The 25,397-nt window shown below is 39.2% G+C and overlaps 1 protein-coding gene across 1 annotated transcript in view; it reads left to right on the top strand.

Moving 5' to 3' along the window:
- HPSE2 (heparanase 2 (inactive)) overlaps positions 1-25,397 on the top strand; it is a 563,834-nt gene that overhangs the window by 511,097 nt on the left and 27,340 nt on the right.

The following is a 25,397-nucleotide window of genomic DNA, read 5'->3' on the forward strand; positions in this document are numbered from 1 at the left end:
AATATCCTTTCAGGTTTGCTTTGGCTCAGATTCTCACTGAGCCTTTGTTTTTGTAACAAATGGGACTTTTCTGTTTCTGTTTTCAGATGAGGCCCCAGAGCTGAGGTCAATGGGTGTAAAGTGCCCACATCTTAAAGAGAGGCAAGAGGCAGACCACCCACGTAGGTTCTCCTACGGGGTAGCCCCAGACCCTCCCTAGACCCGAACTAGATGAGATTCATTTCCTGATCCTGTCTGCATCGAAGAGGGGCCTGGGAGGTTGATGAAAGAGAAGGCTGTGTTTGTGTCCGAAGAGAGTTTTATCAGCTTGGGAGTAGGAACAGGAAGGTTCTTCCTTTCTACCCTAAGCCAAGAAAGAGGGCTCCTCGGTCCCAGACGTGTTCTAGGAGAATTCTTAGGAGGACTTGACATGTGTTCTCTGGAGCTTAGGCACAGAGTCCAGTCCTGGAACTCACCTGGAAAGGTCTATTGAAGAGACTGGCTGGAGATATCCTTAACAATGTAATGAAGTGAGAGAGTCTGGGCTAGAGTGGACACCACAGAAGATAGCCAAGCTTCAGTTGTCTTTAAAGAATCACAGTCCAGCAGAAAGAAGCTATGAAAAATATATCATCAGGGTAGAAGCTTAAAGGAGTTTTAAGGGGTCAATCATAAAGCCTATTGCTTGTATAAGAAAACAGTATGACATGGAGGGTCCCAGCAGGAAAGTATTGGAAGAACCTCAAAAATATCCCACAAGAGGAGGATCCATGACTTGGGCATCTCCCTCAAAGCCCCATTACTATAATACTGGACTACAAGGCATTTTTGCCCCCATTTGACCTTTCTTCATTCCCTCTGCTCCAGGAATTGGTGGAGAAGAAGATCAAAAACAAACAAACAAACAAAAATATGTATCCCCTTCTTCCCCTACAGTTTCTTATTTATGTCAAGCCTAAACTGGTAAGCTATACATTGAGTTGGATGAAAAACTAAAGTTGTGAGATAAGATTAGGCTAGTATTTTTAATTCCTGAAAAATGAAATTATTATTATCCAAAAGCTAAGAAATCAGCTTTGAGATGACATTCAGGGATAGGAAAGTGGGTTTGAAAGGCAGTGCTAAAAAAAAAAGCATAAAGTTGCTTGCTGTGGGTACCCACCAAGTTGAGCCCTTTCAGTACACCATTCCACTGGCTCTCCTGATGTCTAATGGGGCGGGAGAGGGAGCAGGGAAGTGCCTCATGTATGAAGTAAGCTTAGCAGATAACATGCTAACTTTTTATCAAAAAGGCCAGAACTAATATAAAATTCCCAAATGAAGGAATTTCTCTTCCAAAGGAGTCACTTTAGAAGGCTCTGCAGTTCTTTTACTGACATTGCCTTTGCTCAAAATATCTGTGGAACATCTCTTTATGAATTGCTTCCTGAGGTTATGGCACATTCTTTAGTATCTTACCCACGGATAACCTTTAGCCTATAGTGGTAGGTTGGATTTTTTTTGAAATAGCTAAGTGTTATTTGAAGCCAAACTAATGACTACAGTTGATAATTTAGCTGAGAAATTTCACTTGGGCTGAAAAAAAATCCCAGGTTATGACTATGAAGTGGATTTCTTCCATGACTTTTACTGGCTCAAAAGGCAATTCCAATTTAAATATCCAAATGGTTGTGAGTCATGGCAGTGCTATTTGAAGCACCAAGTGACCAAGTTGGTGTCCAACTTTAAGAATCAGATTGTTCTCAGGCTCTTGGTAGGACAGAACAGGTGGTAGTCGTCAGACCTTCAGAGCAGATACCACCCATCCCTTAGTATCATGGTTTTTGCCAGTTCTTCTAGTTGTGATGTCCTGGCATTTAAAGCTTTATGTCTAACCCTTATTTCTGTTACTTTTTAAACTATAAATTTCTTCTTGTCCTGAAAAACTAAGTCATCTCCCAGCCTCCTTTTCTTTAGACAAAACAACAAGCACAGTTGTTGGACACCAACGAAAAGTCTGGTTAATTGCTCTCTAAGGACTGAGTGAAACTGTTTCACATCATTAGAAAAAAATGAAAATGGTCATTTTGAAATTCAGAATGACTATTAATGACCAACAAAATCAGTATGTTCTCCATCTGCTTTTAAAGTCCCCATGAAAAGGTTCACACATTGGCTTTCATTGTTCTGTCCAATTTTGAAATTTCCAGATCCTACCAAAGTCTGTCGGACAACTTCCTAACTCCCTCCATTCCTCAGAATGAGCAGTATTCCCTGAGCTATCCCAGGCCTTCATGCTCTGCTCCAGGGAGTACCTTTCCAATTCCTCTGCTGACCCTGTTGCTGGAGTGATCTGAGGAGTTCTCCCCATCTTGAACACCAATCAGAACCACTTATGAAAAAAATCAGACCCTAATTTCATCAAAGAGTTAACTGGTGTTTGGAACCATACAGGTCTATGCAATATAAAAAACATATGTTTAAAATTGACGTTTGGACCAATTTTTGCATTCATTAGGTCCCAGATTTAGAAGAATTGCATGTGATTAACATTACGAAACATAAACACTGTGTTCCAGTGATTCAAAAGAAAGCCAGGAAATTTTGTATTAAGGCATTGTTATATCTTCAGAATGTCCCACTGTGACTCCCATAAATACTTCCCCAAATCTATCTTCTTCTATAAAATTCTGCTTTACACTACTTGAGCCTCAAATTACAATGATGCTTCTTGACATCACAGCTGCTTCATTTGCAATCTAGCCCATTGGCTGAAATCTTTGTTACCCATACTACCCTTGAATGCATCCAGTTTTGTAGCAGTCACAGCCAAATGTCCACTGGAAAAGGGTACCAGTTAAGATCTGAAAACTCATAAAACATTGAAATTAGAAGGGATCTTAGAGATCGTCCAGTCCCTACAACTGAGAATACTGAGGCTCCACGAAGGGGCATACCTAGGTCCTCAGTGATTATCAGATTCTGAGGGATCAGAGTAAGTTCAGAGCATCTGCAGAAATGGAAACAGACTCAGACCCATGAAAGACAAAGAGCCAGGTCAGCCCTCATCCCTGAGAATCGGTAAGGTCAGAAGCAACAAAGGTCAAAATAGGCAAACAAAGGGAGGTTTTTCCAAGGTCTGCAGTCTGTTCTCTAAATCCCAAAAGGCTATTGTTCTGCCCTCTGAAAGGTAAGATGATGGGCCAAAATCAGCTGATTAGACTTGAGAAGACATCCTTTGAGACCACCTTCTCCTGATCTTTATTTTATTTAAAAAAAAAAAAAAGGTGAGGCCCCAAGAGATTGTCCAATATCATAAAAATTATTAGTGGCACACTCAGACTAAAAATCTATTACTTCAACTTCCAGTATAATCTTTCCTTTATGCTACAAGAAATAATACTATCGAGTGCTTATTATGTGCCAAGCACTATGCCAATAATGCTTTACCGAAAATATATTATTTAATCATCTCAACAACCTCTTGAGGGTAGGTACTTTCATCATCTTTTTTTTTCAGATAAGTAAAGTTGGGCAAAGGGAAGTTAAGGTGCATGTCCAGGATCACAAAGCGAGGCAGGATCCAGACCCATGCTGACTCAAGAGTCAGTGAACTTACCATTCCATACTCCCTTTGTAGAAAGAGGCAGTTCAAGACTTCTGTGCTGATCATTGTGTTGTAAGTTATCTCTTAGGATCTGATGTACCTTCTCCATTTTCTTCTAACTTTGTACCTTGTAAATAATTTGGAGGAAGTATTAAAAATGTAATAGGGACTGACAACATATAGAAAAGAGGAGAGTTTTCTTTCCCAAGCTTTCAAATATATGAAGAACTGCTCAGCCATAGAACTGAATTAGGGGCCTTCCATGTTGAAAAGGCAAATATTGCACATGGCATGTCTTAGGAAGGGCCCTTATGAAATCCAGATAGAGTTCTGAATTAAAGATTTGAAAAAAGTGGAAATTATAGTTTTTTAAGGGACTTCTAGGGCCAATTCACCTAAAGATACATTTGCTTGGCTCAAGTGTCAATAGAAAGAAAAAAACCTAATAGTTATTGAGTGCTTATACTTATTAATTCATTTAATTCTCATAACATCCCTATGAGTTTAGGTGTTATTATGATCCCCATTTATGGATGAGGAAAATTGAGGCACAGAGAGATAAAATAACTTGCTAAGGGTTACATGATTAGGAATTAGATAGTAGAGTAGATGTTCAAAGACCCCAGAAGGTTTTCTGTGTTGCATTTTCAGTTAGATATCCAGAAAAATAGCTACACTATTTCCTGTGTCACTGAGGCTCTAGGTAAAGAAAGCCCACATGTCTAATAAGGCTGCATGTCTGAAGTGTGGGTACATGTTTGAAAATGAGATGTGTAATACCGGGCTTGTCCTACATTTACAAAACTGGACATCTTTCCCTGAAAAGACCCTCTTTGGGGTTTTAAACTATGACTATTAGTCATGGGCTCCCCCACCTCATTTTTATCTTCATGTGCGCTGAAGTTGTTAGACCCAGAGTAAAACAGATCACAGCAGCAGCTGCAAACTTAGGAAGCTGACACCCCTGGAGGGCAGAGCTGCAGTTGGAAAGATCTGATGCTTTTGAGGGCACTAAGTAAGAGCTTGGAAATACAGTTTCCCCATCTTCTGTTCCCCAAGGCACAGACTCCTTGCTCTTCCCATACTCCTCCTGTGGCCAGCTGAAATGCAAACCTCTTTTTGAAGTCTTATTTCTCCAGTTAGAAGCAGTTGTTCCTACTTCTGTGCTCCCTGTTCTTCCACGGATTTGCATTTTAACACTTAACTGCTTTTGATCTTCTGTGGTAACTACTTAGATGTCTGTCTCATCTACCAGGGTATAATCTGTTTGAGAGTGGGGACCTGACCATCAGCATCACCTGAGAGTTTATTAGAAACACAAATTCTTGGGCCTACCCCAGTCTTACTGCATCAGAATCTCTGGGGATGGGGCCCAGGAATCTGAGTTTTAACACGTCCTCCAGGTGATTCTTTATGTACCCTAAAGTTTGAGAATCACTAGAGGATTTAAAGTCCTCCAACTGAGAGATGGATCACACAAGTAAACCAAAGTAAGTCTGGCTAGGCTTAATAACTTGAGTGGGAGAGACCACGTACCTTACCCTACCCCAACCCCACATACATACACCCCTCCTTTAAGTCTGTCTATGAGTATAGCCAGAAGGAAACCAAAAGAAGCCAATGGGCACTGAAGTGGTCTGCAAGTTTTCACATCAGACAAAGTGCTGGCAGTTGGTGAGGATCACAGAGATCTGTGCCAGAGGCATCAGGGATGATTTAATCATCTAAGCAATTTATAACTAAAAGCAACCTCACATTATTACTGTTAGCAGGGAGTGTTACCTGGTTTGTGGTTTTTAAATCATAAAACATTATAAAGAGGTTAAATTTACTTCCTGGCTGCCCAGATTGAACTTTTTAAAGCTCAGAATCTTCCGTGATCCCCTAGTTCCTATCCAGTTAAATGCAGACCACTTGCTCTGCATACAGGGTCCTCCCTGATCTGGCTACTACTCCACTTTTTCTGTCACATTGACACAGTTATTTGTAGCCACCTTGAGTTAATTTTTTGGAACAAGGCAGAGCAGATCTCCATTAATTAATAAAAATGATTACTTACAATGTGTCCTTTACCACAGTAGCGTCTAGCAAATAGGGCCTAGTACCCCTTGGAGCAAGAACACAATACATGGCTAAGCTTTTGTTCATTAATATATGTTTATATTTTAATTTTAAGAGGTTTTTCAAATTATAAATGTAACACATAATTATGTAAGAAATTCAAGCTGTATGTGAGGACATTAAGGACTCCTTGTAAACAGAAGTATCCACTGTTAACAGTTTCTCATGTTAGTTTCAGGAACTTTGCATGCTATGCAATAATATATTTTTGTGTGACCTAAATCTTTTAAAATACCATGTTCTGCAGTTTGCTTTTTTCACCCAATTTATCCTTGACATCTTTCTATCTCTGTGCAAATAGTTCCACCTCTTAGTATTATAAGGATATGCCATCAATTATATAACCTTTCACTTATTAAGAGACATTTAAGTTGTTTACATTTTTGCTATTATCCCAATGCTATAACTAAGATTCCTGTATTTATTAATTCATTTACTCAAATATTCATCAATAGGTATTGATCTCTTTGAGTGTGACATACTGTGGGAAGAGCTAGGTTTACAGATCTGAATAATATTCCCTGCCTGTGGATCTTATAACCTAGCAGCAGAAATATATAGAATAAATGAAGGTATAAATATGTAATTACAAAGTATGAAAAGTGCGATGAGAGAAATGAAGCGTGCTAATGTAGAACTAGCTAGGACAATTACCTGAACACAGAGACAGAGAAGGACTTTTTGAGAAGTTGATATTTAAATTGGGACCCAAAGATGGTAGAGCATTCCAGGCATAGGGAACATTATTCGCAAAGCCCTAGATGGAAAGGAACTTAGCATTTTCAAGGAACTGAAAAGAGGCCAATGTGGCTAAAAGATAATGGATGAGAGAGAGCGGCATGAAATAACATTGGAAAGGTAGACAAAGATCAATCACAAAGTATCTTGTAAGCCATGGTAAGAAGTATGGATTTTATCAGAAATGTTGTAGCAAGCCAATAGGGAATTTTATTCAGGGGAGTAATGTGATCAGATAGAGATGGATATAAGATATAAGTATATAAAATACTACTTAGATATTCTGTGGTGAACAGATTGTAATGGGACAAGGATGAAGCCAGGAAAGAAATTCTTTTAGTAGTATGGGCAAGATGGTGAAGGATGGTTGGGCCAGGCTAGTGGCAATAGAGATAGACATTTTCAAGATATATTTAAAAGGTAGAACTGACATGAATAGCAGGAATGGATGTGGGGATTGAAGAAGAGAGACCTGGACAACTAATGAGTGGTGGAGCCATTCACTACATGGGAAAGATTAGAGGGAGAATAAGTTTGTGGGGGAAGGATGAATCAAGGGTCCACTTTGAACATGTTAAGTCTGAGATGCTTGGGAGACATCCAATATAGTGTTGAGTATGCAGATTAATCATGTCTGGAGCTCAAAGATGTTTGGACTAAAAGTATAAATTTGTCAGTGTATTTAAAGCCAGGTGAAAGTATGGGGATTGACAGTGCAGGAGAGAAACAGGAAGAGAGAATAGATAGAGACTAACCTTCTCTAGGAGAAACAGCACTTCTGACTTGTATGGGAAGAAAGAGTAGGGTACAGAGACAACCATGCATAGATTGGGTGTTGGGAAGGAAGGAGCCCCCAGATCATGATTTCTTGTATTGTTTGAAGATAAGGCAATGTCATGGGCTGAGAGGAAGGAAAGTGAGTGGAGAAGGGGATTTGAATAGAGAGGAAATGTACAAAATAGTCATCGCTGAGATTAGAAAAGCAAACTTGAAAAAACTAAAGAAACATCCTAAGATTACTGGTAGCACTAAGGAACATATTTAAGGCGTGGGATCACATTTAAGATGAAACCTGTCTGTCTGATCATATGCTTTTCTCCAGCTATGTTTAGCTGCTTGAGTACAAAAGTGGAGAAGATGGGTGGTTAAGGATGTCTTTCTGTATTGCTATAATTTTGTAGTAGAAACACCTGGAAATAAAATTACTTAATCAAAGGCTGGGTGCATTTTAAATATTGGTAGATATCACTATCAATCAGTATATTTGCAGACTTAACTGGAAATATTTTTTAAAAACATTATTTTCATCTCTATTAGTCTCTTTCAACACAACAAAAACAAAAGCACTAACTAGATAATAGTATTATAAAGACTAATAACTCAGAAGTTTCAAGACAGAAAAGTTTAATGCAATTTAAGAAGAAAATAATTTCCTTGCATAATTCATCTTGTGTGTATCTTATGTGTGTAAGATTGTTGCTGTATGTTTGTTGCTTGAGTAAGGGTTTGGGGAGTGTGTGTGTGTGCGTGTGTGTGTGTGTGTTTGAAGATGGAAGGTGACCTACCTTGTCCTGAATGGACTCAAAGACATCACAATTGAGCCCAGAGTATACCATAAAGGGTTGTGGTCATTATCACTGATTTTTCACAGCACCTTCCCACTGTGCACGTCTGTGTCAGGATAATAGAGTGGTTTTGCTAAAGATGATTGGGATTTGCTATGAGTAGGGTGGAGCTGTCAGATATATATAGCTTTTTCTCTTAAAAATATAGGGCCTTTCTTTTTCATTCCCAGTAACTGTAAAGCTCATTTGGGGCCGTTGCTTCCCAATCACTTAGCTCCCCATGTTCTAATGAATACACAGTACGGTGCTCAGAGGAACTGCACTTCCAGCTGACACATCAGATGGGAAACTCAGTGATTTGGTCCCAAAATTCTGTCTGGGTGTCCGTAGTTTCATAGTTCTCTCCTTTCACTTACCAGTCAAAGGTTATTAGAACTAATTGGGTGTTTGTGTTCCACTGGCTCTCATGGTTTGATCTGCATACACTTTGCTCCACTGATGGAATCACCATGTGGCCTGGGGAATGAACCTTGATCAAAGTACTATCCATCCTCTTGCTCTCTGACTCTTTTTTTTTTTTTAATTCCAGTTCTGCTGCCAGAAATGCCCTCTAAAACCCACATCATATGCTTTTTTGATAAAATGACATGACTTGGAGAATGCAAGCATCTAGAATTATATAAAGCTCAGCTTTCAAAACTTAAGAGTGTTGAATCGAAGCCAGTCAAATGAACTAAAAGCTGGCTAGGGGAAGACAAATACTGGAGAGTGATGAGTGACTCTGAGCTGAACAGAGGGATGCCTGCTGTGAGGCTGTCAGGGATGAGGAACCATTTAATTGTTGCCTCTCTTGTCACCATTCACAATGTAGGAGGCAGATGTTAAAGCCACCTTAATGAGTATGTAGGTGATACTAAATTCAGAAGTAGTCTCCAAGGCATAGAAAGTGTTGGTGGAAAGTATAGAAAGAAAAAGTCAAAGCTGCCACCAGTTGACCACCTGACCATGCTTCCTGAGACCATGGTTCAGAGACCACCTGTCCCATCCTTGAAGGGCCTCAGATAAGCATTTGGGAGCCTGAAAATAAGGTTAATTTTACTGCCTAGGTGTGTTCATCAGCTCTGTGGCTGCAGATACCTTCCCCAGAAATGACCATAGGATTCAGAGATCCAGTTTTAAAATATGCTGGGCACTGTAGTGGCCTTGTAACAGAAGATAAGTTTAGTTATTCAACACATATTTATTAAATACCAGTTTTGTGCTAACACTGTGCTAGGTTCTGGGAATATACCTATGAAGGAAACAGACATGGCCTTCTGCTCTCAAAAAGCTCAGAGTTTATCTAGGGGAGAGACATAGTAAGATAATTACTACAAATTGTGAGAAATGCTATAAAGGTTTGGTGAAGGAACTATTTTGGATAAGGTGGTGAAGATAGGTCACTGAAGAGGGACACTGAAGCAGAGACATAAAGGATGGAAATGAGGTGGTTTCAAAAAGAGCTGGGAGAAGCACTTTGTGCAGGCCATGGAAGGGAGCAAGTCCCCAAGTCTGGGGATTCATAGAACAGAGGCAGCTGGATGCGGTGAGATAGGAGATGGTCGGAGAGTGAAGCAGGAGGCGGCTGATAAGAGCGTGAAGATCCCCATGAGGAGCGTGGATTTTAGTCTAAGTGCAATGAGCAGACACAGGCGGGAGTTAACGAGGAACTGATATGATCTGATTTACGTTTTAGGAGGATGACTTTAACTGCTCTGTGGAGAATGGATTGTAAACAGTCAAGAGTGGAGGCAGAGAGCCTAGATAGAGGGCTGTTGCAGACCAGATGGAAACTGTGATGACTCAGACCAGGGCTACAGCAATGAAGAGGGCAGAAATGGACAGACGAGAGAGGAGGAGGTAGAAATGAAAGGACACGCGGATGGATTGGATGGGAATGAGTAAGGAACCATTTTACACATTCTGCCTCCTTTATACAAACCCCAGGATAGTATTATCCTAAATCACATTGATGCTGTACAAACTCCAGAATGGGTCTGAGCTCTCCTGGAAACATGTTTCCACCCCTCCCCAAGCAAGGGTGGACTGGCTGGAAATCTTTGCAAGGGACTTGAACTGATATTAGCATGGTTGGACAATGGCCCCTCTTCCCGAGTGGTAGGCCTCAGAAATTTATACCAGCCCCATCTCCCAACCCCATGAGCCCTGATCCTAATCTAGTCATGGCCACACAAAGGCAGCCCTTCACCATCATTCAGTTTTATGGCTAAGATTTTCTCTCCAGGGCTCTACCCTACATTTATTCCTATTAGAATTCCTAACCCAGCCTTCTTCCCATTAGTGTCATCTGTAAACTTAATGACGACCATGTTCTGTGTTGTAGCCTCCAGGTCCTTTAGAAACAATGTTCTCTGTATTTATGTTTGAAGTCATGAGCAGATGGCCTGCTGTAGGAGCACAGACGCTGAAATATGAGGCAAGGAAATGTGGTTTTGGAATGAGACTGGTTCCCCATGCGTAGTGCTAAACTTTATACTATAGAGTTTAATTTAATACTGGAGTTAGTGTTGAAACCAAAATAAAACTTACATCAGAGTTTATCTGATACATCTAATAATGTGATCGTTATGCTACGAGAAATGACGTTTGTGTAAATGACTTATACCCATTTCTATTTCACAGCCACACCACAGCTGTAAAGCTGTAGCTTTCTCATAAAAAATGTCAATAATTTTCTCTATCACCCATGTGAACACAAACCCATAGTAAAAGACAAAATTCTCTCTAGACCTTACTTCTAAGCATTCTACTCACAAGGCTGGGAGTTCCCTTGCTCAACCTAGTCCTTTCCTATACCTTCCTCCTACCTCCAGGTCCTTAAATAGCACGCATAACTGTTTCCACATCTAACCATGCTAGAAGGCTAGAAATCTCAGAAACTCTAGCCTCTGAGTCTGTGGACTTTTTCGCCTGAGGCAGTCATGATACCCTTGTTCAGACTATTTAATGTTGGAAAATTACATCTTAGACAATGCATTCTTAGACAACTCTTCATGTAATTTTGCCTTGCACTTGGGGAGCATTAACCTACAAGATAGGTACTCTTACTGGAGAGTTACATCAAAAATGTTAAGTTGAAACATTGATAGTGAGTGTTAGAAGTGACCAAATGCTACTTTCCTCATGCTGCCCAAGAATTGTGAAGAAAAGTGAGGTCTCATCATGACACATACATATTTGCAGGACCCCATGCAAAATGAAAATGGGGGACCTCCATTTTTTTAAAAGTGCCATTAAAGGTACTAAAATGCAAAGCTTTTTTTCCTTTCTGCCAGTCTCTCTCTTAATTTATGGTATTTTTTATTTGATATTTAGTGTTTTTCTAAGTAAAAAAATACTAAAAGTTTAAATAACTAGCATGAATTTTGCCATTCATCTTTATATTGTGCATGTGAGACTTAAATACTAATATAAGAACATTTAAGTTGTGTGTGAATTACCAAAATTATACAATTTGTATTTCATAGCTTGTACCTGCCTATGTACTTTGCTCTTACAAGAACAATGAAAACACTGCACAAAACCAACTCAACTATTTTTTATTTCACTTTGTGATATATAGACATTCTATTGATATTCCCTATCTTCAAATTATTGATAAGGAAGGAAGGACTGAAAGAAAAAGGAACAGTGGGTTGCCCAACCTTTCCCTTTCCCTCTGTTTTCTTTTCCAGCAGAAGTTGTTGTCTAATACAGGGAAGTAATAAGAGTAAGAAAAGATATGATAGGGTTCTTTTATGTTTCATAGAATACTGTTGCCTTCTTCCTGTGTTTGAAACAAGTTCTGATGTGAACAGAAAGTGTGGCCTCTCAAAGCTGTCAGCCCCTCCACTCCCCACTTACACCACTCACATTGCACTCACTTTAAGTCTCACCAAGTTCCCACCCATCGTGGATCCACCGTGCTTCTGGGGCATCGCAGACACTATGCGTTAATTGGATAGCAAAGGACTACAGACACATGTACTGGGCATATCTCCTCTGCTCACGCGCATGCTCCCTTGTCTCATTAGGTTCATTTACAAAACAAATTGAAAGACAGAATTATTAAGAATTTCAAAACAGCAACAGTAGAGCATCTGTAAAGCATTGTAAAGCCAACTGTGGGGCTCTTTTGAACCCAGGGCCTTTCTGAGCATGGGGACTGAGAGAGGGGTTTAGGATTAGGTAGTTGGGAGATCAGGTGGAACAGGACCTTGACTCTGCCATAGGAAATCTCTTATTACGAAAAGCTCCTAATCTATTGGATATTCTGGTCCAGTTTCCGCAAGAGCATCTGAAAATTTGTTTATATCTTTGGCAAAGTGGGTAGAGAAGATAGGAGGGAACTCTGCCAATTTTTTCATTCCAAGTTGACAAGGAAACTTCACTGAGGTAAAAGTGAGAGATAGCACAGACTTTAATTCTTAATTATAAGAGAAATTTTAAATGCATTTCAGTGTCCCACTTATGCTTTTAAACAACTGCCATCACTTAAAACCAAGAAATGATGACCAGAGCAAAATTAGAATAAAATTTTCCATCCAGCTTCTTTAATGTGGCGAATTTGACTTTGTGCAATTCAAGACTTAAGTCAGTGTGCTTTTGCAAATGTCAGAATTATCAAATTATGTAATGAGATTTATAATAATGTCTTCATTCAGGGTTCAATAAGCTGTTTTCCAGCTGGCAATTTTCTGGAATTGGACTTTCTTTTGAACTTTGAAAATTCTGCACATTTCAAAGAGTCCATATTCTATTTCATACTGGCTTTCGGTGCCAAGGTCACTGTTCTTTCCAGCTTCTCCGTCAACTAATATTTCTTTATGCAAAGTCTGCAAAACACTGTAAATGAGGGTGGTCAGGTTTGTAATGATTGATTTCCAATATGTGGGGAAATATCAAAGTTGGTACCATGGCTTCCCATTTGCACTTATTAAGAATACATATTGGCAAAGTACCTGTTCCGGAGTGTTCCTGTCACTAACCCTCAATCACTCCCTGAATATTAAGGATGAGGTAATGGCTGGAAATAAAAACCTTCCCCAGTGGTTCTGTGCCATCCCAACCAGGAGGACTGCTTGTTGTCCCTAGTCAGAAGGTGGCATCCGTATTAAATTTTTTTTTAAAGAGCCCAATCCAGAAAAATTCTGCTGTATGAATTATCACTTTGGTTCATTTTGTTTCTAGTGTATTTTCTGTTGGGAATGATCCAGTTTAACAATATGGGTTTGCCAGTTAATTGTCAGTCCTCCTCTTCACTTCATGTCAACAAAAATGGTCACCATAATGAGAATTATACTCAAGGCACAGCATAGATGCCTTCTCTCTCCACTGCCTCGGTCCCCTCCTCTCGAGATTCCCACAGGACCTATTTACTCACATCCTGGAACAGCCTCAACACCTTACACACCTCTTTGCTTTTCCTAAAAACAGAACAAAGTACCTGCCAGCTTCTGTCATAGGAAGTGGTGGGGAACAAAGACTCTCTGTCCCTTCCCAACTTGATTCTTTATCTGTTTCATATTTCCACACACACTGCCCTGGTTTTAGGGTAGAAAATACACTTTGATGATTGCAAAGCTAACTCTTCTTTTCAAATCGCATGGAGTCTGATATCAGTGAAAATACCCTATGAGCCAGCAGGTAAAGCTTTTCCTAGCAGGGTGGCTCTTACCTTGTACCTCGAAGTCCACTGCACTGAGAGGCCTGGGTCCACTTGAGTACAAGCCTTGTAGAGCAGGGTCTGGAGTCCAGACAACCTTAATGGACCACATAAAAGCACAGACAGCATATTCTACACTTGAAACAGTAAAATGTGAGGTTATTTGGAACTCTTCCCTAAAAAGTGATTTTTAAAATCCCTCTGTAGATGGTCCTAGGGTCTATAAGTTGTGGCCCACCTGGCAATTTAACTTCTGCCCAGGAGCAAGGGGAGAGACAGAGAGCTACCCTAGTTACCTGCAGCCAGCATTTCTTTCCCTCAGGAAAGATCCTGCCCTCAGACACACCTGAAGCATAGAAAACCCTTCTCCAGTTTTCAGAAAAAGTGAAGGGAGCTAGTGCCTTCTGCTAACCCCAGTGATGTGCGGGTATATTTTTCCTACAGAGGGTGCACTGATGGACAGAACTGCTTTGGTCATGCTTTCCCACCAGTTACACACTGTAGCCATTTCGGATTCAGCCATGCGTGCCAGATTGAATTAAATGCTTTTTTATAAGTCCCCAAAGCAGGAAAACATCTTTCTCTGACTGGTATTTTTTGTACATATTTGTTAATGAGTGTCTGCACAATAAAGATGTGGTCTGTAGCTTGTTTTCCAAGGAGAAATCCAATTTGGCTCTCGTGGATATTGCTGCTACTCAGACACAGTTTAATTCTTTAATTGAAGCAGCTGCAAAATAGATTGTGGACAATGCAATGTTCCACAGGCTTTCCTGGAGCTGTCTGGGTGGAGACAACCTTCACTTTAGGGTTCTGAGGCCCCTGAGCTTGTCAGAGTGGCTGTCAAGAAATGTCTCCTCTGGGGCAGGGTGACCTTTTCGTTGGCCTGTTGGGAGTGGTGGCTGACTTCACAAACTTAAGTCTAGTCTTTGTGGTCAAAAAGGTGCTAGCGTCCTGCCACCCTGGACAAAGGAGTGAACCAGGAATCTCTCCACTGGCTCAGCGTCTGTAGCCCACCTAGAAGGCAGTGTGTTATTATAAAGCCTCTTCTCTCAGCATGTCACATGCACTTAACTTTCCTAATTTATACAAATACTTTGGGGACAGAAAAGTTTTGGTGTAAAAGAGAACAAGTTTGGGGAAAGAAAAGATCTGCTCAAGGCATGCCTACCAATGCTCAGAGTATGAGTCAATTAAAGAGGAAGAGATGAGACCTCAGAGCTTGCTCAGAATCTCTGCTTAGAGACCACAGTGGCTTTGGCCAACTAAACTCTGAGCTCTTCAAGGTGTGAAACTGTGTCTTAGTTATTTCTGTTTGTCCAGTGCATCACAGGTGCTCAGCAAGTGCTATAAATCAGGGTTCCCATGACTCCTTCCTCAGGGTCGATAATTTGCTAGAACAGCTCACAGAACCCAGGGAAACACATACCTTCTGTTTACTGGTTTATTATATGACAAAGGGTACAGATGAAGAGACACATAGGGCAAGGTCCAGAAGAGTCCTGTGCATGGGATCTTGTGACCCTGTAGAATTGGGATGTGTTCAACAATCCAGAAGCTCTCTGAACCTCATTCTTTGGGGGATTTTATGAAGGCTATATCATGTATACTGTCAATTATTAACTAAATTTCCAGTTCCTCTCCCCTCTCCAGAGAATGGGGGAGTATGGCTGAAAGTTGCCAGCTTTTATTACGCTTGGGTTTTCTGGTGACCAGCCCCCATCCAGGAGCCCAACAAGAGTAGCCTCATTAGAACAAATCATGCTCCAATCACCCAGGAAATTCCAAGGGGCTTAGGAGCTGTGTGTCGGGAACCAGGGTCAAAGACCAGATATTAGCAGGAACTGAGAGTAGAGACTGAGAGTAGATAATAACAATAATATATGTCTTATTATTTCAGAGAATCCCTCAGAGACTCAGGAAGAACTCAGTGAGCTTAGGAAATTTGACAATCCTAGTGAAAAGCAAGAGATTTCTTATCACTTACTTTTCTGTTTGCTGAATCCTAACTTAAATTGAGATTTTGGCAGCCTGCCCCTTTTCTCTTCACTGCAGTGCTCAGCTGATGGTCACATTTGTCCCAGGTTAGTTCTTGACATTTCAGGCCCTTTCTGGGTCTGCTCAGGCTCTGCTCTGGTCCTCAAAGTGCAGCAAATAGGAGTACAGGGCATCTTGTGGGCGGCAGTTCAGCAAGGACAAGTGCGTTTACCTCCTGCCTTTACCTGTACCTAATTCAGCCAGTGAAGTATGGCCTCTATTTTACTAATTCAGAGGAGAGAGGATGGGGGCTGATTTTTATCTCCAGGCAACACTAGCTCTGAATTTTTAAGGAAGCTTCAGCCTGAATTCACTAATCAATGAGATAAGATGTTTTGCCCTTTGGCTGCGCACTGACATCTTACTCATTTGATCAGGTCCATACTTTTAACTCTAGCAACACTTTTTAATCATAAATTCAGAGAACTGCAATAGTGAGGTTTATCTACATAACTTTAGTACTTTCATCCATTAATTTGACAAATATTTCTAAGGCACTTACTATGCACCTAGGCCCCATGCTGGGTGATGGAGCTACAATTCTGTACATTGCTTTTTATCTGTCTCTAAGCCTCAGTATCCTCACCTATAAAGAGGAATAGGAACTGTGCTTCCTCATAGGATTTAGTAGTGGATTCAATGAGATAATACACATGAAGCACATATTAAGCACTCAAATGTTCGTTGACATTGTTAGCACAAACATGGACCCTGAAGTCACTACAGGGTCTAGTGAAGAATACATACAAGTAAATAGGCAATTAGCATACACGGTGAAGACTGCTATGAGGTGGAGACCACAGGGTTCACAGGATCATATACAAGAGAAACCCTAACCTGGACATGGGACTTCAGAGAGGCTTCCAAGAGGAAGTTCCACTTAGGCAGAAACCCAAAGACTGAGAAGGAGATAGCCAGCAGGGCACTGGGAGAAGAACTCTAAAGGGAATGGCTTTTCTAAAGGCCCAGAGGTGTGGGAGAATGGGCCTTCAAGGAACTGAAAGAAGGAGAAGTAGTACTACTCAGAGATAACTACCATTTTCATTTAGGTGTATATCCAAGTTAAATTGCACAGAGACACTTATTTCCATTCAAAAATAGGATTACCCTCTTTTAAAGTCTGCTCTTTTTCTATGCACCATAATGAACATCATTTTATATATATATAATTGACATCATTAAATATTCTTCTAAAATAGAATTTCTAGTGGTTTAAAAAATACCCAGTTAGATTTCCCACAGTTTGCTTATCTAGTAATTTATTTATTGAACATTTGTTTTCAGGTTTTTCCCCTATTAAAAATAATGCTGTGATGATCATTGTACCAATTAAAATTCTTTGCTCATAAGAAAAAAGGGAAGGGAGGGAATCTAGGGAACTTAAGCAGAGAAGAAATGAGGTGGTTGAAAAGCCGAAGCACCCAGCTTGGAAAGGATAGGATCCAGGGCAGCAGTCAGTCCCCTCAAGTTGCCACTGCATAGAATAAATTCGCTCCAGCCACTCTCAATATGCTGTCAAACCATTGTTTCTAGATTCCCTGGAGAGAATGTCCAGCTGGCCTAATATGATCACTTACTCTCCTCAAGGGAGATGAAGGAACCTTGATAAACAGTATACAATCATAGCTAAACCATTTCCCAAAAGAAAATCCAGATGCTGTAATTAGAAGGAGGAAGAATTGATATTAGGGCACAAAATCAACAATGGCTACTACAACCATCTTACAGATAAGTCTTTGCACATTTCTAGGATTATTTCTTTGGAATAAATTATGAGAAGTGGAATTGTTGGATCAAAGAGTATACAGTAATTGAGGCTTTTGATATATATTACCAGGTTATTCTCAAGAAAGATTATTTCTGACAATTTTTTTCTTTTTTTGTTGTGCTAAAATATATATAACATAAAATTTGCTCACTTAACCATTTTAAAGAATACAATTCAGCGGCATTAAATACATTTACAATGTGGTACAACCATCTCTCATGTCTATTTCCAAAATTTTTCATCACTCTGAACCCAGTAAGCAATAGCTCTTCAATCTCACATCCCCCCAGATTCTGGTAGCCTCTGTTCTACTTTTTGTATATATGAATTTATGTATTCTAGATACTTCATATATGTAGACTCATACAGTACTTGTGCTTTTGTATCTCGCTTGTTTCACTTAGCATAATGTTTTCAAGGTTCATCCATGTTGTAGCATGTCAGAACTTCATTCTTTTTATGACTGAATAATATTCCATTATATGGATATGTATTTTGTTTATCCATTCATCTGCGGAGGAACACCTGGGTTGTTTCTACCTTTTGGCTATTTTGAATAACACTGTAATGAACATTCACATACAAGTATCTATTTGAGTACCTGTTTTAAATTCTTTGGGATATATATCTGTACACCTAGGAGCGGAATTGCTGTGTTAGGGTAATTCTGTGTTTAACTTTTTGAGGAACTGTCAAACTGGTTTCCACAGTGGCTGTACCATTTGGCAATCATTCTCGATAATAAACTCTAGAAAATGTTTCATTGATATTCTAAACCCTCATGATCTGACTATCCAAGAGAAACAAAAATAGTTCAGATGCATTTTTTGCCAAAAGCGAGTCTCATTAAAAGCATTGTAACTTGGCATTTTTATAGCAAACTTATCAGTTTTGCCCCTGGCATTTTGAATGCAGGCAATGTCACCCACCTTGTCTCAATGAGCAGATGAAGGCAGGCCTTTATAATTCTTTGTGCATGCTTATGATCGCCTTCACTTGCAGCATGCCTGGAATTCTGATTTCATACCCCGTATTTCTGGTGCCCCTTGTGTGATGACCCTCTGGGCTGCATTTCTAGGTTGGAGGATTCCTGGGTCTCGCTTCCACTCAGTTCTCTGTTCTCTGGTTTGGGCATCATCCTCATTGTACTGGGCTAGAAATTCCTCACTGCTGCCACTGGCTGCACCACAGAGCCCCAGCTGAGCCAGTGCTTCCTCCCACCCTTCCTCAGGTCTGAGATTGATGGGGCTGAGTACAGAAAAACTCTGTATTTGTTTAGGGGTACCTTACCTGAAGTCCAGTTGTAGATAAGACTGGGTAAGAGAGGCAAGGGGCAGGGGGCCAGACCAAGGGGAAATGGGCGCCCCCCAGGCCCTTCTACTGCCAACTATTTATTGAGCACCTTTATGTTCTAGATGCTGCTAGGCTCTGAGGGTACAGCTGTGAGAAAACGCAGTCCATCATCACTGAATTCATAGTCTAGAAAGGAAGAGACATATGAATCAGAAAATCCTACCAATAAATGTGTAAATACAAACTGAATCAAGTGTCCTTAGAGAAAGAAATGGTTCTACAAGAACACATAACACAGAAAGGTGACTTCGCTCAGGCAGGGGATGGGGGTGGTCCAGAAAGGTTTCCCTGGAAAAGTGACCCTAGAGTTAACGTCTGAGCTAAGAGTTAACAAATTGTGTGTGTGTGTGTGTGTGTGTGTGTGTGTGTGCGCGCGCGCGCGCGCGCGCGTGCTGGCATGTTGGGGAGGGGTGTGTGGGTTGGGAGTGGGAGATGATTAAAGAAACAGGAAGGCCCTGTCTGTAGTGGGAGGGAGAAAAAAAAAAATCAATGTCCTTGAGCATAAAAGGCCAGGTAGAGAAAGGCAGGGTGGTAAGGGATCAATTCAGGGTAAAACCTCTGGTTTTAGTCACTGGTCTTGAGCCTGCAAGCAACAGGGAACCATTTGACAGTTTTAAGTAAGGTTGTCAAAAAATAGATTGGAGGGGATTTTGTTCCCTCTAAAGAGGGCAGCAGGGAAAGTGATAGCTTTTAGTATTTCTAAGGATGCTTTAGTCACATGGAAACTTTCTGGATCTGTCTGGCAGCTCCTTCTCTGTGGAGTAAGTCTGAGCAGCAGGGTTCTTTCCCTTACATGTGAGCTCTGACCCACCACCACATCTAGAGTGCAGATCCATGGGGATATTCCACTTCCCTTCTTCTTGGCTCCCTAGAGTCAGATATCTAGATTAAAAGTGGCTACTGGGATAGTAGCATTTGTGCCCACCAGAGCTAACTAGGTTTTTGTGACTTTGGAAGTCAGACAAGAGGCTCCGTGATGGAAAAAGTATTTGTCATTTAGCTGTCACACTTCAGCACATGTATACGTCCCGGAAGTAGGAAATATTGAGATTAAACGAGTTTAGGCACCTGCAGCAAAGCCTATAAGTGCTTAAGAAAATCATGACCTATGACCCTTGTAAAGTTATCATTTCACACCCATTCGGCCCTGGAAAAACCTTCTATCAGCTTCAGGAGGTAAACTTGATTTGGTCATTCATTCAACCAAGTATTTATTGAGTGCTGATGTCTATATTCACAGGCACTGAGGATGCAGAGTTAAGCCCTGATCTAAAGGAGCTTCCTTCCAACCATCCTTAACCTTCCCAGCACATGCACACAGGCACACACACACACTCACACACACACACACACACACACCCCACTTATGTTTATATTTTCAAGGCAACTTGGAACATAACTGTGTACATATTAGAATATAACTATTTTCATGAGCCTAAAAACTTTTTCAAGGAATATAGAGAAGAATTAGCAAGGTTTATTAAGTACTTTGATATTTCAGACACTAATGATAAATGTTTCCAGATCTCATTAAACCCCTATGAGGAAACTGAGTTTTGGAGATAATAAATAACTTCCCAGGATTTGATATAGACCTTTCAACTCCAAGTAAATTACTTCACCTTTGGTCTTTTGTGAAGCTTTCCCAGAATCCCCCAGTCATAAGTAATTGTTTCCTCTTCTGAATTCCCAAAGCACTGCAAGCACCTCCTGCTCATGTGGTGTTTACTTTAGTTGTTTTACAGAGAATTGTTTACATGTATCTTGGCCCCTAAGTTCCTTGAGGACAGGAAGATGTCTTGTTCATCCTGGTATCCCTCGAGTTGAAGAGAGTACACATGTGCCACTAACATGTGCTCAGAAAATGCTTGCAGAAGAAGAACGTATCCATAGGTCTCACCTGGTTGGTCAGAGCCTAGGGTCACAGGCCAGCACCCCCTTCCCACTCCTCGTTTTGTAGCGTATCATCAAAGGCCTCAGGGTCGTGCAGTGTAGACAATCCAAGCTGCGAGCCCAAGCCCTGATCACACCTCCGTCAGCAGCTGCCCTTTGCCAGCTTTCCAGCCTCATGGTACACACTCCAAAGCTACACTCCTCTCCTGGAAGCCAGACGCCAGGCTGAGGTCCGTGCAGGTTCTGGCAACAAAACTCCTTCCCTGACCAGGACCCCCTGTCCAGCCTGAGTCACGTCTGCTATGATACAGTACGGTCTTACTGATTTCTCCATGACCATTAGCGCTATTGAAATTAATTAATTGCCTAACTCATTGGCTTAAGGACTCTTTTCCTTGCTAAATTATAAACTTCATGATGGCAAGAACTATATTTGCTGTATTCACCACTATATCTAATGCCTAGCACAGAGCCTTAAACATAGTACACGTTCCATAACTTAATTCTAGCACCTCCTATAAGCCAGGCACTCTACTAGGCATGGGCTTTAAGAAGGCATAAGTAGTCTTAGACCTCGAAGAACACATGGTTCAGTGATTAATCCAGTAAACTCTGCAACCCTCTGTCAGTTTCCTTCTTTTTTCCCATTTATTTTGGTTCAACTTACTCTATATACTGCATTTTCTAGCTTTCATACCACAATTGACTTTTTGACAAATACTAAAGAAAAAGAAAAGATTTAAAACCTCTGTCTCTTTAGTGTCATCTGTTATTAGTTTTCCCTCTCCAGCTAATAAATGGACACTATTTTTCTTCAACCTCTTCTCTTGTCTGATATACTTAAAGAATGTCTGTCTGTGTCTCTCTTTGTATCTTGAAAATTGCAATGCCTTCCTTGCTTTGGGGTTTTTTTTTTAATTGACATGAAAAGCCTTGGTATTTGCCTTCCTTCTTTATGATTCTTATTGTTTGAAAACTTCTCTTCATATTCCATCTTTCATACAATGTCTGTTGTTGCTCGATATACATGTACATTTTTTTTTTCTATCTGCTCTATTCATAAAGATAATTTTTTTCTGCCTTTTCATGTCATTTCCTTAAGAGATAGTCAGGAAGCATTCCATTTGTTTAATTTTATTTGTGATTATATAAATGACACATATTCATAGCAAAATAAAAGAAAAGGAAGAAAGGGAGGGATAAAAGAAGGGAGGAGGGAAGGAAATAAAATCTGATTCTGCTGAGAGCTGGTTTACATGAGGGAGAGATAAAGACAGTGAGGGAGGGAAGATGTAGTCCTAAAAAATAGAGAGAGAGAGGATAAATAGGGAACTAATAGAAGAGTTAGGATAAGGGAGGAGTCTGAAAACAGCACATGGAGCTAAGTAAAGGTGTAAATTTCACATTGACTTTGGCTTTTAACCCACCATCAAAACTGACTTACCAACCAAAATCCTAGATTCCCCTGAAGGGAAACTATATTCTACATTGATTAAAGACTTAACTATGAAAAAAAAAACTTTAAAAGTTTTAAAGAAAGTATAAAATATCTTTATGAACTAAATATTAGGAAGGACTTCTTAAACAACACACAAAAAGAAATACACATTTTATGCCCATGAGATTGGCAAAAATTAAGTCTAAAAATAACAAGTGTTAGCAAGGATGTGGATCAAAGGGAACTCATACAGACATCACTGGAGGAAGTGTAAGTTGGAATAATTAGAATCACTTTGGAAAACAATTTGGCATTATCCTGTAAACTTGAATATTTGCATACCTGTGTGTGACCCAGCAGTTCCACTCTTAGGTATGTATTCTAGAACGGTGCTTCTCTGACTTTAGCAAGCATCTGAATCACCTGGAGTGCCACATAATTTGGGGGCCTCATCCCTGGAGATTCTGATTCAGTACATCTGGGATGAAGTCCATGAATTTGCATTTCTAAGAAGCACCCAGGTGATGAGGCTGCGGCTGGTTTCCAATCACAGTTGGAGTAATACTTCTCCAGATTTCTTCACCTGGGTCTTAGGAAACAGGAACAAGAATATTCACAGCCACATTGTTCATAATAGCAAAAATCTGAACACAATCCAAATATCTCTCAGCAGAAGAATGGATAAGTAAATTGTAGTATGTTCACACAATACAGTATCATACAATATTAAAAATGAATGAACTGTAAGTACGTGTAACTACCTGGATGAAGCATCGAAGCATAATGTTAAGTGAAAGAAGTAAGTCACAGAAAATACATACAGCATGATGCCACTTTTATAAAGCTAACAAATTAAATAATATATTGCTTAGAAGCAAATGTATGGATAAAACTAAACTATGAAGCAAGGGAATGAAAAACACAAAAACAGGAAAAGGAAGAATCACATAACTAGACGCAACAGTGTGGTATTTTGGTAGCTTTTAAAATGGATGGTGGATCCTCATGCTTCAGAACTGTCATGTAAGTTACATATATTCTCCTGTATATGAAAAACATATACATAGCACACAGAAAATGGAAACAAAATTTTTTAAATGAGTGTCAATCAGATAAGCTAAATCGGCAAGAAAAGGTTACAAAGAAACTGAAATTGTAGTACTCATTGGATTTAGTAAATGACAGCAGTGATTCTGTAGAAAGTGGATATGTAATGTGGAGGACAACTTACCCTTTGCAGAGGGAAACAAAAAGATTTTCAAACAATGAGAAAAGAGATGATGAATGTGCAGAACTAAGGATGAAGATTTAACAGACAGACTCCTGAAACAGATTGGAGAGACCAGAAAAGAATTTGAAGGTACATTTAAAGAAAATTGTCATAGGTTGAAGAAGGGCCTTAGTCTTTCTGATTAAAAGTATTTCCCCAAATACAGGTAAATTAATGCAGAAACTCACATTAACACATTCCTGGTAAAAGTTCAAATATTGAGGACAAAACATGACTCCTATAAGCATCCTGGCAGAACACAAAAAGGCTAGCCAAACATAGTGTAAAATTCATGCTACCTTCAAAAACTTCTCTGCAACAACCACCACTACAAAAAATGATTCCAGAGTTTATTTGGAAAAATAAGTGAATATGACTAATTGAAGAAAGTTTGAACAAAGAAAGAAAAATTATAATGAAATGAACTTGAATCTCTAGATATTAAAATGTAAATTATAATAATGAAAATTTTATGAAACTGATTTTTTTAAATGGAGAGCTCAGTGGGAGAAATAGGAAATCCAGACACAGGATTATATATAACATTTCTTATCAGTATATGTATCATGATATATATCATAAAATATTATATATTATATATGCATATATTTAAATATATTTAAATATATATAACATGATATTATATATCATATAATACACATATTATGTATAATTATATATTATTTATATTATAATGTATAATATTGTATATATGTATATATATTATATACATGTATGTATACGTGTTGTATATATGAATTATAATACACAATATAATATACATTATAAAATATATAATGATATACAATATACATTATAATACAATATTATATACACAGTATAATATAGTATATAATACTATACATTACAATATATGACATTATACAATATAATATTTATATTTCACACGTATATAATTTAGTATGTGATAGAGATGGATTTAAGGATATGATGCTATGCGATGCTACAACAACTAGCACATTATTTAGACAATGATAAAGTCAGTACCGTACACCAAGATATTTTTGAATGAATATATTAAGAGCTTAAATTGTTTAATGATAAAATGAAAATAATATTTTAAAAATTAGTAGATTATTCTGATCCTTGTGTGAGGAAGGACTTTCTAAGAATGAAAAAAAGAAAGAAATTAAAAGGAAAAGACTGATACATTTTTCTGTAAAGTTTTTAAATTTTCCATGTCAAAAAATGTCATAAAAAGTGATAAAAAGCAGACTACAAACGGCCAAAATATTTGTTCCATAAACATCCCAAATATTTCTATCACTAATATGTTACAAATCAATAAGAAAAAGGTGTATGCCCCATTGGAAATATGGGTGACTGTGATAATCACTTCACAAAGATTACTTCAAATCAGAAACACAGAAATTGTGGTCAAATAAGAGAAAATTGAACCACTGAGGGGTTTTTTCATTTATATGATTGACAATGGCAAAATATTTGCCATTTTAAATGTAAGGAAACCATATTTAACAGCCATCCTAAGTCTAAAGTTAATTAAAGTGAATGTTTGGGCAAAGCTTAGAGCTCACAGTTCAGGGCAGATGTGGAGCTATTCTTGTGGCTGGAGACTTTGTTCTGATTTATTCAATTCACCGGACATTTTAAACCAGCTACTGTTATATAGATGACCACACATGGGAAAAACACAGATCATTAAGAGGCTTCTGCCTAGAAAGATGAAGGCTGAGAAAATACGGTTGATGTCTTTAAGACCTTGAATAGCATGCATGCAATGAATGGGATGTTCACTGAAAACTAGAACTGGTGGAGAGGGGGAAGCCCCTAAATGAATTAGGCGGCCCTGTTTTACATGGCAAGTTAGAAACACTGAATTCATTACCCCATCAAAGGAGAAAAGAGCAAATACAACACAAGTACCAAATGTTTTGTATCAAACATAAAAATAAAACATGATAAT

This window comes from Camelus ferus, chromosome 11 (assembly GCF_009834535.1).
Source record: "Camelus ferus isolate YT-003-E chromosome 11, BCGSAC_Cfer_1.0, whole genome shotgun sequence".
NCBI lineage: Eukaryota > Metazoa > Chordata > Mammalia > Artiodactyla > Camelidae > Camelus > Camelus ferus.